Here is a 14,790-nt window from a genome sequence, read left to right on the forward strand (position 1 = left end):
TTAGTCTTTGACACATGATGGTCCCCCAGGGGCACATATCAGAATACCCCGAGGGACTTTCCCCAGCCCCCTCCCTCCATCCGGAGCCGAACAGGCCCCCTCTCCCCTCGAGAATTACTCTAACTGATGGGGTGTGTTGTAACCCTCAGGTGTGCTGGGGTAGAAAATAATTTGAAAACAACCCATCACATGAAAAGCCAAACATCTGGCCAATTATTAGCTATTTTCCATTATGCTGATGTAGATGTCTTATGATTAAACCTTCAGATAACAGAATTTTCTTCTTAATTTAGTAGTTGCCATCATATAAATGCTGCTTTCGACTCAATGGATTTTGCATAAAAACATATTTTTTCCCCTACAGATATGCAGTAATGTTCACAGCCTAGCAATCTTTTTTTTTTTTTTTTTTCTGGAGGCATTCAAAACATGGTGCTCATTGAAATTACTTCTTATGTTCTGATAACTTTTTTTATGAACCTCTAACAATTATGAAGAAATTTCTATTCATAAAACTGAGAGCCTTAACATAAGAAGAAGTAATTTGCACTGTAATTTGCCAATCAAAATTCCATTGCCTCACTCTTTCTAGTTATCTGGGCAGAATTATAGCCACCTCTCAGACTTAACGTTGGTAAGATCTGCCAATTTTCTGGGCTTTGACCATAAGCATTCGAAGATTTCATTCTAATTAGTAGATTCCAAAAGCACCTACTACTCTCATCCTTGTCCAAACAGGAATTGCCATGCATTGGCCCTGTTCTCAACAGAGTAAATACTGCCCCTGGCTAAGAGATGCTTTCCACAGTGCAATGCAGTGGTATTCAGCACCTCTCTGTAAAACCAAAGTGGTTAACTTAAGCTTGTTAGATAACTAGTTTTGATCTCATTATAGTTTCAGATCAATTTGTCTGAATTCAATATAAAGCATATATTACATTGTTCTGTTTTAATTCAACAAAATACCTTTATTTTTTGAAGAGGGGGCTGGGAATGAGGCCTTATGAAAGCGGTTTTCTAGGTATGATGCCAAAATTTGGTCTGATGGAATATTTTAGCTGTTGATTAAGCCATTTTTGTTAAGAGCCACCTTTAGTGAGACACATACTATTTGGGCAGAGAAACAACACCCTTTTGTCTGACAGGAGACTCTAAGCAGAGTGCCATGTTTAGAGGCTACTAAGATTTGTCCAACCAGTCAGGTATATCTCTTATTCCAGAACATACCTTCTGTGGGAGGGAGAAGTTCTCACATAATGGCTAGGACACTCTTGTTGCAGGAGTGGCGAGGCGGGGGTAAAGGAAGTAGGTGGACTTAACATTTGTGGGTGGATATAGAAATCCTTTCCTACTACCTTCCCTGATTAGCAAGAGTTACTACATTCCAGCCACAAAATCTACCTCATAGATGTTTTTCTTGCTGTCCCTTTGCCTATGAGAAGCTTTCTCATAGGCACTGTCTCTTCCTAAAACTTCTTTGGTTGGTTTCCTATTTTTCAGCTCTTAGTTTGTACGTTCTGAGAGGGCTTTGCTCCCAAATGGATTCAGTTTGTCCCTAATCAACTGTCCCTCACTCATTTTTACTATCACTGCAATCTGATAGCTTCCTTCATAATACCTGTCACTTAAATATCTTCTATTCCAGATATTTCCTTCTATTCTCTGTACTTGAAATACTGATGCCAGGCCTATTTCAGAATTTCAATAATTTTTTTCTCTTACAGAGATGATATGGTACATAAACTGTATTTTAAAGAGTGTGGGACAGCACCTTATAATCAAGAACATTAATATTTCTGTAGTGAAAGACATGCATATTCTTACCAAGTGGGATGAATAAATAAATAGATGAAAAAATGAAACAGCTTTACGTCAGTAGAGATCAGGTCTCACTGCTAACAAGCTTACGAAAATACTTTCTGTTTTCAGAGAAAATGCTTTCTGTTTTGATATTCCTAGACACCAAAATATTTAGTAAAGAATTATAGACTTCTATATATTTATGTTTCCTCATGGTCTGTCATCACACTAACCTTCAACTTCCACCAGGGCAGGAACAGGTCTGTACCCTAGGATCTAACACTTAACAGAGTTTTGAATGGTATTTATTGAATGAATGAATGAATGAATGAATGAATGAATGAATAAACCTACATGATATTTTTCCTGAAGGAGTCTCTACTTGTCTTTTGTTCTCCCATAAAATACTGCAGTAGTAACTAAAAGACACCCATTGGAGTGCTATGGAAGGCTTCCCATTTATTTGTTGTTGTTTGTTCCGAGGACAGGAATTTGTGACAGTAGAAACCAACGAATTTATCTGCATTTTGGCAGTTGGAGGTGTTATTAACCATCCTTGTCTTTCATATCCAATTATGAACAGCATTCAAAATTATAACATGGAGGGGAAATATCATCAAAGAAAAGCCAAGTAGCATTTTCTCTAATGTTATTCTTTTAAAATTAGTGGTCCTCGAACAATGTAAAAGATATTTTTCTTTTCTTTTTTTAAGGATTTTTTTTTATTTATTCATGAGAGACACAGAGAGTGAGAGAAAGAGAGAGAGAGAGAGAGAGAGAGAGGCAGAGGGAGAAGCAGGCTCCACACAGGGAGCCCAATGTGGGACTTAATTTTGGGACTCCAGGATCATGCCCTGGGCTGAAGGCAGGTGCTAACCACTGAACCACATCCCCTCTTTTCTTTTTTTTAAAGATCTTATTTATTCATGAGAGACACAGAGAGAGGCAGAGACACAGGCAGAGGGAGATGCAGGCTCCCTGAGAGAAGCCTGATGTGGGACTCGATCCCCAGACTCTGGGATCACGCCCTGAGCTTAAGGCAGACATTCAACCACTGAGCCACCCAGGAGTCCCAAGGATATTTTTCAAAATGTTCATTTGTAAGTCACTTTTCTGAAATATAGAAATATTTTTCCAAGGAAGAAAAATAGAGTGGTTCAGAGGGAAGGAAGAGAGAACATATGAAAAAGTAAATATGTCAAAATGTTAACATCGGTGAATCTAGGTCAAAGTTAGGGTACATGGAACTATACTGTGTTACTTATTCTTTTCAATTTCCTGCAAGTTTGAAAGTTGTCAAAATAAAAAGTCAAAGATCATTCATAATAGAAGCAAAAAAAATCATAAAATAATTAGGAATAAATTTAACCAAAGCAGTATAAGAATTATAAACTGCAAAATACTGTTGGAGAAAATTAAAGATCTAGGTAAATAGAATAGTATCCTGTGTCATAGATTAGAAGACAATATTGTTAAGATTATAGTACTACCCAATTGATCTGCTGATTCAATATAATGCCTATGAAAATTTCGCCTATATTACAGAAATAGACAAACTGATTCTGAAATAATATAATGCAAAGGTCCAGAACAGGCAAACAATGTTTAAAAAGAAGAACATAGTTAGAGACGTACCACTTCTCTATTTCAAAAGTTACTACGATGTTATGGTTATCAAGAGAGCGTGATACCGACACAACAATAGGCATATATATCTACAGAAGAGAACTGAAGACCAGAAAGAAACTACACATCTATAGTCAATTGATTTTTGACAAGAGGCCGAGACCTTTTAATGGAAAGACATTTGTTTTTTCACCAAATGGGACAACTGGATATCCACTTGCAATAGAATGAATTAGAATCCCTCCTTTATATAATATGGAAAAATTAATGCAAAATGAATCAAAGACCTAAATGAAAGAGGAAAATTATAAAACTCAGAAGAAATTATAAGCATAAATCTTTGTGACTTTGGGTTAGACAACAGTTTCTTAGCCTATGACACTGAAAGCACAAGCAACCAAAGAAGTATGTAAATGTGACTTCTGTAAAATTAAAAAAGAAAAGTCTGTCCATAAAAATACAATGTCAATATAGTGAAAAGGCAATCCACATAATAAGAGAAAATGTTTGTAAATCATATATTGATAAAATTCTGGTATCCAGAATATATAAAGAATTCTTACGACTCAACAACAAAAAAGAGAAATACCCAATTTAAAAAATGAATGATAAACTTGAATATATTTCTTCAAAAAAGATATGCAAATGGTCAATAGGCACATAAAAGGATGCTCACATCATTACTTATTAGAGAAATGCAAATCAAAACCACAGTAAGATTGCACTTCTCATTCACCAGGCGGCTATACTAAAAACAATGGTAACAGCAACCAAACAAAATCAAAAGGAAACTTTTATCAAATGCTACAGTGCAGTTGTTGTGGAAAATAGGTTGGCAGTTCCTTGAAAACTCAAACATAGATTTACTGTAGGATAGCAATTCTACCGCTAGATATATGGACAAGAGAGCTGAAAACATACGTGCACGCGAAAACATGTAAAAATGTTGATCACAGTATTATTCAAAACTGGCTGCAAGGGGAAACATCCAGTTGTTCTTTAATTTTTTTTTAATTTTTATTTATTTATGATAGTCACAGAGAGAGAGAGTGAGGCAGAGACACAGGCAGAGGGAGAAGCAGGCTCCATGCACCGGGAGCCCGATGTGGGATTCAATCCCGGGTCTCCAGGATCGTGCCCTGGGCCAAAGGCAGGTGCCAAACCGCTGCGCCACCCGGGGATCCCCATCCAGTTGTTCTTTAACTGATGAATGGAAAAACCCAACTGGTATAGGATGGAATAATATTCAGCAAAAAAAAAAAAAAAAAAAAAAGACTAAAGTACACATATTACAATAGGATGGATCTTGAAAACATTATCTAAGTGGAAGAAGCTAGACCCGAAAAGTGACTTATTGTATGATTTCATTTATATGAAGTGTCCTAAATAGGCAAACCCATATAGATAAGAAGCAGATTAGTGGTTTCCAGAAGGTGAGATTGAGATAGAAAGTGACTGCTAGCAACTACAGGGTTTTTGTGGGGTCATGAAAATGTTCTGGAATTAGATTTAGACAGTGATGGTTGCACAACCTTAAAAAGATACTAAGAAACACTAAACTGTCTAACGTAGTGATTTCCATGGTATATGAATTATATCCTAATTGTTTAAAAAGTTGGGGGTGGAAAAGATTTCTGAGTTCATAGTCTCTTCAGTCAAGGAACAAGTAGCTTTATTGTAAGCAGATTGAAAGGTAGGATGTGATAAGAGGGGAGATACGTATAAGAAAAGCATCAATGGGGCAGCTGGGTGGCTCAGTTGTTAAGAGTCCAGCCCTTAGTTTGGGCTCAGGTCTTGATCTCAGGTCATGGGAACAAGCCTGCTGTGGGGCTCTGCACTCAGCACGGAGTTTGCTTAAGTTTCTCTCCCTCTTCCCTTCCTCCCCCAAATAAATAAATACACTTTTTAAAAAATTAAGGAAATAAAAGCATCTATGAAGCACAAAATATGGGTAGAATGAAAGTTTTCCTCAAGAGCAGTTAAAAGCAAAAATAAAACCAGAAAATTTAGGAGTGAAGGTCTAAATCTTAAAAAATAATATAAAATGCAGAGGATAATGACCAATAGAAAAGAAATGAGAATACAGCAATCACAGAGAATAAAAAATGAATACTCATCTTAAGAACTATAAATATGCATCTTCTTAGGACTTAGGGTCCTGTACTTTTCCTTAATTGTTATAACTCTTTCTGGCTCACTGCCATATCCACCCTACCTACCGATTTCCAACAGTGTCTGGCACATAGTAGGTAATCAATAAGTATTTGTAAAATGAGCTGAATGAATTAATTATATTCCAGAGGAACAACCCAGAACAAAAGGACAGCATCAATCATGGTTTTAACCGAAAACAATCCCAAGCTCAATAAATACCAATCTAGAATTTGAAGAGATTTCTAAAATCTAGACCAATTTGATTAAAAGAGACCCTAAAATCAGAAAGAGTTGTGTTTTAAAAATAAATAAAAATAATGACAATGATTTTACAGTTATTTACAGCATTCAGACTTCTCTTTCACTACGCTAGATGCCAAAAGATGATGGAAAAATGTTTGCAGACTTTTAAGGGAAACAGATTGTGACCTAGGAATTAAATACCAATGCAAGTTATCACTCATGTGCTAAGTCAGAATAAGGAGGCTTTCAGGTAAAAAAGCCTCAAAAATATATCACTTTTGTACCCTGCCTGGAAAGAAATACCATAAAGATAAACTCTGGTAAAATGAAAAATGAATTAAAACATAGGAATCGTATAAAGGGATGGTAATAAACATGGAAATAAGTTTTAAAACTAATGGATTATTACAATAAATGATAAGTATAAGTCCATTTAATAAGTTTAATACAATTAATTCTCCACAAATAGTTATTGGAAAAGAAGATAAGAGTCTACAGTATTTCTGAATCCTTTTCATGTCACGGGTGATGTAGAAATTTAGGATATTTTTACAAGACACTGGCATAAGGGGCTGAGGTTACTGGCAACTTATGTTCCACCGGATAGCCCTGTTAGCAGAGGGAGCCAATATCTGGGCACACCTAGTGTGCCCCATTGTACCTAGACTTAGATTTTGCTATTTTTGAGATGGAAAACCAATGGGAGATCTTAATAAGAAGTAAATGGTAAGAAAAAAAACAAAACAAAACAAAACAAATCTCAGTGTAAACTATAATTTCAATTGGGATAAAATATAGTTTGCAAAATTGGTATATAATTCATTCACACAAATATTACTATATTATCTGAGAGATACTAGTAGGGGAGTTTGATTTTTTCCTTTCTACTTTTTCTTACTTTCCAAATATTCTACAATATAGTTTGTTTTTCATAATCTCCAAAATCTAAAGATAGTATAAAAACCCCAATGAGTTTTTTTTTTTTTTAAATGTGTTCTCGGGCAGCCCGGGTGGCTCAGTGGTTTAGTGCTGCCTTCAGCCCAGGGCCTGATCCTGGAGACCCAGGATCAAGTCCCACGTCAGGCTCCCTGCATGGAGCCTGCTTCTCCCTCTGCCTGCGTCTCTGCCTCTCTCTGTGTGTGTCTCTCATTAATAAATAAATAAAATCTTTAAAATAAAATAAAATGTTTTCTCTTAGTGTAGGAATCAGCAGATTAATGAAACAAAGTAGTTCTGCCTCAGATTCATATATACATACATAAGCTATGCATGTATATAATATGCATATTATATATAATAAATTATTTTTGTTTATATATTCATTATATATGTAAATTAAAAAACAGAATTTAAATATGTAACTATGTTGGTGAACCTGATTTGCTCTGTAGTGTATCCATTTATTTACCGAGGGATGGTATAATGGTACTTTATTCAAAATATTGCTACTCATAAAATTTCTAAAGATAACTTATTTTTACTTTAAGCATATCAATAATTATTTTTTAGATTTTATTTATTTATTTAAGAGAGAGATAGGAAAGAGAGAGAGTGCACAGAGAGAGAGGGAGAAGCAGACTCCCCGCTGAGCAGAGAGCCTGATGTAGGGCTAGATCCCAGGACCCTGAGATCATGACCTGAGCTGAAGGCAGGTGCTTAACTAACTAAGCCACCCAGGTGCCCCTCAATAATTTTTGCCATTCATTTTTCTTAATTCCATCTGAAAGTTCTCCATTGCCCATTTCCCCTACTTCCTGTGCAATTTGCCCTGGGACTAGACAATTTAATGTTAACTCCTTAGCTGCTCATTTAATTCTTTACCTTAGAAGAGGCATTGTCTGTTTCCTATTGATCCCAGTGCACGTACCTCTGCCCCGTTCTGCCCTAATTTACTATTTACTTTGCTCAACATTGATTTGCATTATTCTCTAAGCTAATGAGAAAAAGCATTTCTGTAGCTCTGAGCCATTTATAAATTGAATCTCTGGCTGTCCTAATCAAAGCTTTTTTTTTTTTTTTTTTTTTTTTTTTTTTAATCATCCTACTTGTTTCCTACCCATTCTTCAGTACTTGGGGTAAGCAAACAGCTGCCATTACAGGCAAGCCCTGAAGTCTTGGTGGTCGCATGTACTCAAAGTGGATTTTCCATTCCTCTTATGGTCTAAGACTGCTCTTCTTCATCTCTGAGTTACTGCACTTGAAACCGCTAGGCCCAGGTTTACTGAGGAAAGGAAAGAAAGAAGGGATATATTTTAGGGCGAGGCCTGGAAGTGATTTTCATCGTTTCTGTCCATATTTCATTCACCAGAATTTAGCCAGCCACAGTCTCATTGCACAGGAAACTGGAAGCTGATGTGGCAACACGTGGTATTGTTTTGGCCACATTCTCTGAGATGCATACAGAGTGTCTCTTCACCAGGCCCGGGTTTCTTGAGAAACTGTCTCAACACGGTTTTCCTTTCAGTTTAACAAAATATTGAACATGTGTCAAATGTTCTCCATCATCAGTGTTACAGACCAACCGGAGTGTGCTGAAATGTGTGCTGTGGTTGCAAACAGTATCTGGATTTTTAGACTCCAATACGATGGACAGTAGGGAGACCGAGAGCAGTTTCTGTGCTTTTGCAAACCAATATAATTATTAGTGCTTTGAAATTTATTGATCCAGGGGCACCGGGTTGGTGGTGGAGCATGCTACTCTTGATCTCTGTGTTGTGAGTTCAAGTCCCAAGTTGGGTGCAGAGATTACTTAAAAGTAAAAATTAAAAAAAATATATCTTTTGAAAAAAACAAATTTATTGACCCATACCCTGGTGAATATCTTCACTTCTTATGTTAAATTTTCTAACCCCCAAAATGAGAAGGCCACAGACCTTCCATTCACTGGCTTCACCAGAGTTTGGCCGACATCAGGCCCCAACAGTTGTAGATTAAATAAATTGATGATCGTCTACTTTGGGAAGATAGCAGTTGAGAGAATTGAGAAGGAGAGGGTCTCTGGTTCTTGGTGCCTTTAATTTTGCTCATTCCCTTGTAGATTGGGGTAAAACATAAGCACCTCTTTCTTCTTTTCTCCTGTTTTTTCCCTAGGGTCCAAGAATAGGTATGACAGGATAAGAGGCAGTGCATAGCTCGATGGGAGATAGACAGTGTAGGGAATAAAGGAGGTTATGCACATCCACATGACTCAAATGATAAACTGTAAACTCAAAACTGGGACTTATGCAATTTTTGATGTCTTGTGAGAAATCGAAGCAACGTCATCTAACATTTGGCTAGTTCCAGAGATGGTGGAAGCATTGCCCTTATGTTTTTAGTTGACGCCAGGTTGACTATGTTCAAATTCTGTAGAAGTGAGACAATTTTTTTTTCCTTTTTAAGCATCCTGTAGAAATAAGAAAATAATTTATCAATAATAGCAGTAGGGAACGACCGATTCAAATTTTCAGTGTCTTCTCACGGCAACCTATGTAATTGCAAATAAACATTTCACGTATACGCAAACCGGATGCAGTTAACATTTCATTGGTAAACCCAAATCTTTCCAGTGAAAGCTTTCATAAAAAACATCAAAACCACTCTGTTCCATTCTGGGTTTCCAGCCAAAATTAATTAGGGCCTAATCAAGAGAAGCACTCACCTTGACTTTCAATGAGCCATAGATAAATAATGAACTAAGTTTTGGTTGACAATGAAAGGGAAAAAGGTGCCAGGCTTAATACTTGGTTTGGAGATAGTCACCGAGGGCCATTCTCTATATTTTTCCTCTTAATATCTTTCTATCAAGCCTCATCATAGCCCTCTGGTATGTCAAGAGAGAACATGAACCAAGAATCCAACTAGGTTTAGACAAAGGTTTAGACAAATATCTGGGGATATTTTCTGTCTTTGAGAACCATGCTGTATAAGACAAAGGATCTCTTCTGAAAAACCATCTCCAGGGACCACTGTGAGAAAGGAGCAAGGACAGGATGAGCCCTGGGCCTGAACCCTTTTGCATTGAGATTTTGATCACAGTTTTTCCTCTGAACTCAGGAAGGCACCTGAATACCTGAAGAAGCCAATTCTCATCTCCCTATTATATACATCTTATACATTTTGTGCAGTGGACTTTGATTTGAGCTCAAAACAACTCTTGTTGATCAACTTTTAGTAATAATGCAGAGCATGTATTTATTTTTAATGAAATTACTATCCTTTACAAACCCGAGTTAAAACTTCCTTGTTTGGTCGAGAACTTACACAGTCGGCAAGAAACATTGATTCTACAGGTCAAGACCACAGGAGACAGACACCCTGGATCCGAGTGAGGAGTTTGTGGGTTTGGAGTTATTATTTCTCTTTCAACCATGTCCTATTCGAGAGAGGATAATAGCGCCCGACAGATCTTTTGTTTAGTGCTTCTTATATATAGTAAAATACTGTAATTTAACAGCTTGCTGGGGGAACAAGAATTTGTTCCAGTTCCTGATTTAAATGTTTATGCTAATTGCTATTTATTGGCCCAGATGCAAATGATAGGTTGGCCAAAGTGAAATTTTATGACGAGCAAACTCCCCCCTTTTGTGCAAATTGAAAAAGTGAAACAAGAGGAGGATGAAATGAGCCGAAGATGGTCTTAATGGCTGCTTTTTAATGGGGAAGATAAAATTAAGACTGATTTACGTGGCCAACTCCCCTGTTTTCTCTTATCAGCTCATTTGGCAGGAAAAATGGAAAAGTAATTGTTCCTCTTTCAATGTGGGCCTCAAACCATTATTTATTGGCTGAAATTAATCGCTGTTTATCCTTCATTCACGTGGAAACCGCTCTATCAGCATTATGAACCCCAGCAACTCAACTAGTCCCTTGCAATTTAGTCGACAGCAAGCTCGGATCCTGATGAGGCGTGCCTTAATTTTCTGGGCTGTGGGAGTTAATGAAGACTCCTTTCTGAGGTGGACATATTTGTATTTCTACAACATTAATAACAAAGACCCACACTTTCTCTTTGGCAGCAAATAAACTTTTTCAAAAAAAAAAAAAGAGGAGGAGGAAAAATTATTGAAAGGATGGTGCTTGGGAGAAAAACCTGAAATAGAATCATGAAGCCTATTTGTTTTTACTTTAATCATAACTAGAACATGAAGCGATGTATAGACGTTTGGGGGACAGTACCTGGACCCAAGCACTCCCGGGAAGATCCTGCAAATTGGTAAAGATGAGATGAAAATAGTGCAAAAACCGTACATTCAAGAAGAATAACTTCTTGGTTCTTTTTCGCTTCCACTTTGCCTCTTCTCCACATTGCTTGATGCATGTAATTGACAGCCTGTGGTTTTTCTGGGGCAGAGATTCCTGGATCGCCTCCTGTTCTTCCTCAGGGAACCATCTGGAACTGACAGTCTGTCCTCCAGACTCATATCTTCCTCTTTCCAATCAAGCAGTCAATCATCAAGCGTTTGTGTGCACCTTATGTGCCCAACAGGCCTCCTCTGCCATGAGAGAGACACACAGAGCCAGAGTGCCCTCCACGTCAACGAGAAGCACAGTTAAGTGTCAAGAATCAGATTCAATCTATAGAAACCATTTGATAGGGGGTAGGGGGAGAGGTTGTAATTGCAGTTTTTTCAGAGACACGTGGGGTCTATCTGTGCATTCTTTTGGATTCCATCTCTGGCATTTTCCTGCCAAGATCAATCTTCCCACCCTTGCCTGACTGATTATAATTCTAAGGTTTTTGATCTAGGAGAATCTGTGAGTAAATATTTTCATGAATTTCCACAGTCAAGATTTGAATTACCTTGCCATGTAATAGTTTAACAGATGCCGTGGATACAGATTCTCACTTAAAATTTTTATTTGGCTTTTAGTTTTGTTTTTTTTTTCCATGAAAACCAAATAGCACATTCCCTTTAAATTTTTAATGATTTCTTTAGGTAATTCTTTATATATATACATACATATACATATATATAAATATATATATCTTTATATATATATAAAGAATTACCTAAAGAAATCATTAATACATATATGTATATATATAAATAATTTTATATATATATGCAATTTTGTATTCTATTTTTCAGAATAGAAAAATATTCTATTTTTCAGGTTGTTTATTCATTCTTTCATTCAACGAGTATTTAATGAGCACATACAATGTGTCAGACACTATTTAAGCACTCAGGGATAAGACAGTGAACCACAGGGAAACAAGACCTGTGGAGCCTCCATTTCTAGTGGACTCTTCATATTAGAAAAATATATTGTGTCTTTAAATTCTCCATATTCATAATTATAAATAGCCCCTGCTGGTCCATTTATACAGCATAGTTTACTCAATTTACTTAGTAGCAAATCACTAATTTACTATGATAAATAATTCAGTGATGAACATCTTTATGCATTTTTCTTTTTTTCATTTCTGATTATTTCCTTAGGTAGGATGTTGAGATTTACTGTGGTCTGATTTCAGGTTCTCAGCCTAACCACACACCAGAAGCCCTCCATTCCAGACTTATTGAATCAGCATGTCCAGAATAGTTTCCAGGTATGTATATTTCTGAATGTTGGCTGAAGTCGAGAATAATATCTTATCATGATCATGCAATGTCACTTCAATTTGTTTTTAATTGCATACCAACTATATTTATGTTTTATATTACATATAATACTTATTATATGTATAATCTCAAATGCCTCTAGTTTTTAATTTTATTGTACTATAATAAAACCATGGTTGAACAGCTGTCCTGTTGGAATGGTTCCCATTGGTATGGTTCTTATTCTGCTAGAATTCACATTTTAAATCAAATGCTACCAGAAGAATAACATACACCTTGCAAGTAAAAAGATAAAACAGAAAATAAAAGCCCATGTTTATCACAATAGTTCCTAAACTTCCCTAAAAAGAATTTTCTCAGGTTATATTGCAATATTGATTTCAGAATCTATATTATGAATTTTTATATACTGGTGCTGTCTTTCAACTATTTCTATAGACTGTTCATTAACACTAAGATGTGTTAAAAATAAAAACATCAATCTTACTAATACACAGGATGTTAAAAAAAAACAAAATCCTATTTCTAAAGAAGATTCCCTCTAATTGGTGAAAAAGATAATCCATTAGATTATTTGGACTTAGGTTGGGGTGATAATACATTTCTGAGTGTGGAAAAGTAGAGAAGTAATCGGCTAGTGAGAGATTTGGAATGTGGTATCTCAGAATTCTTTCTTTAAAAAAAATTGTACTCTGGTCTGATTTTTTAAAAAATGAGGTATCTTATAGTAAAAGAAAAAGAGATAAAATAATCATTTAGATTGGACATTTTAAAGTACGAAAATAATAATAATAATAATTAATAATAATAATAATAATAATAATAAAACCAACTTGGAGATCGATGCAGCAACCTGACACTAAATTCAGTTTTAAGCTTTCTGGAAGCCAAGATGAAAAAGGGAAAATTATAGTTCTTTGTTGGTCCAATGATATACATAAGGTCATTCAGAAAAGCAATATTCCCTCTGGCCAGTTTTATGAGATACAGCCAAAAATCCTTTGAAATTAAAATAAATAGTGTTTTCTGAGGATCAAAATGATTTTCAAAACCTTGAAGAATTTCTATCCCATTCTGCTTAATCACTTGTTTCCACTTCATAATTTGACATTTCTTGGATTGACTTTTAAGTACTGCCATCAATGATAAGCAGAATGAGTGTTGATGGTGGCCCAACACTGCCTTCTGGGCACTGGAGCTTTTTCGTACAATCTGAAAAAACTCTCCAGAAGGCAGGTAGGCATGTTTAACTCACTTCAACTTTAATAGCTTTTTTTCTAATGATATCATTACATTCCACTAGACAAGGGTCAAGAATGAACTTTCTCAGTATTAAAACTTTTTAAAAATATTTTTATGGTTTAAATTATCAAAATTATGCAAGATGGTTCTTAGCCTTTTGAAATTATTCTCATTTGTTTTCATTGTCAGAAGACCACTTCAGTAATTTTTCATTCTTCTAGTTGATCCCTTCTAGTTATCTAGTTACAACCCCTTCTAGTTGATGTAACTGTACAAATTATTGAATATTATTTGATCTTGCTGATCAGAGTATCTTCTAGTAAAATTTTTGATAGAGAGCATATTTTGTGTTGAAAGAAATTCTTAAGCCCAAGATGGAGCTTGCTTCTGCCCAGGATCCCATGTCAGCAAACCAAAGACTTAAATAACTTTCATGTTCCTGTAAATGCTCCCTTTGATCAGAAAGGCAGTATATCCCATCAGCCAATCCCCAAAGACCAAGTCAACTCTCCGCTCCATACTTGTTCCTTCTCATCCCAAACAAGGTTGTCTGCAGGCCTCGCCAGATATGTTCTGTTTTTCTCTCCCTTTTTCTTTAATTCTTTATCCTACAAAAACTTCCTAGCTTCTGACTCATTTTTCAGTTTTCTGGACCTGGGAGAATGGAGACTGCCTGCCTCATGAAATGTTAAATAGTATGTTTGGATCACCTAGGTTGTTTCTTTAATCACGTTTTAGCACTTGGTATTATAGTTCTCAGAAGATAGGAATATTTGCCTTCTTAAAGGGAGGATTCATCTTTTGGAAATGACAGCAGTATTTACTTACCAGATATTATTATTATCAGATTATTAACCAGGTTATTATTAACAAATACATATGTATCACTTACTGTGTTCTGTGTTCTGGGCACTTACATTGTTCTAATTGCTTTAAAAATAATCTCTTCAGGGGCGCCTGGGTGGCTCAGTCAGTTAAGCATTCGATTCTTGATTTCAGCCCAGGTCATCATCTCAGGGTTGTGAGATTGAGCCCCATGACTCACCTGTCCCTCTGGGTGGGGAGCCTGCTTAATATTCTCTCTCCCTCTCCCTCTGCCCCTCCTCCACTGGTACACATACTATCTCTCTTAAGTAAGTAAGTAAGTAAATAAATAAATAAATAAATAAATAAATAA

The 14,790-nt window shown here is 36.1% G+C and overlaps 1 long non-coding RNA gene across 1 annotated transcript in view; it reads left to right on the forward strand.

The window, feature by feature from the left end:
* LOC140626683 (uncharacterized) overlaps positions 1–14,790 on the forward strand; it is an 83,454-nt gene that overhangs the window by 53,541 nt on the left and 15,123 nt on the right. The window contains exon 3 of the long non-coding RNA XR_012025729.1: positions 12,284–12,358. This is a non-coding gene — a long non-coding RNA (uncharacterized lncRNA). The remainder of the gene's footprint in view (positions 1–12,283; positions 12,359–14,790) is intronic.

Source organism: Canis lupus, chromosome 38, assembly GCF_048164855.1.
Source record: "Canis lupus baileyi chromosome 38, mCanLup2.hap1, whole genome shotgun sequence".
Taxonomy (NCBI): Eukaryota; Metazoa; Chordata; class Mammalia; order Carnivora; family Canidae; genus Canis; species Canis lupus.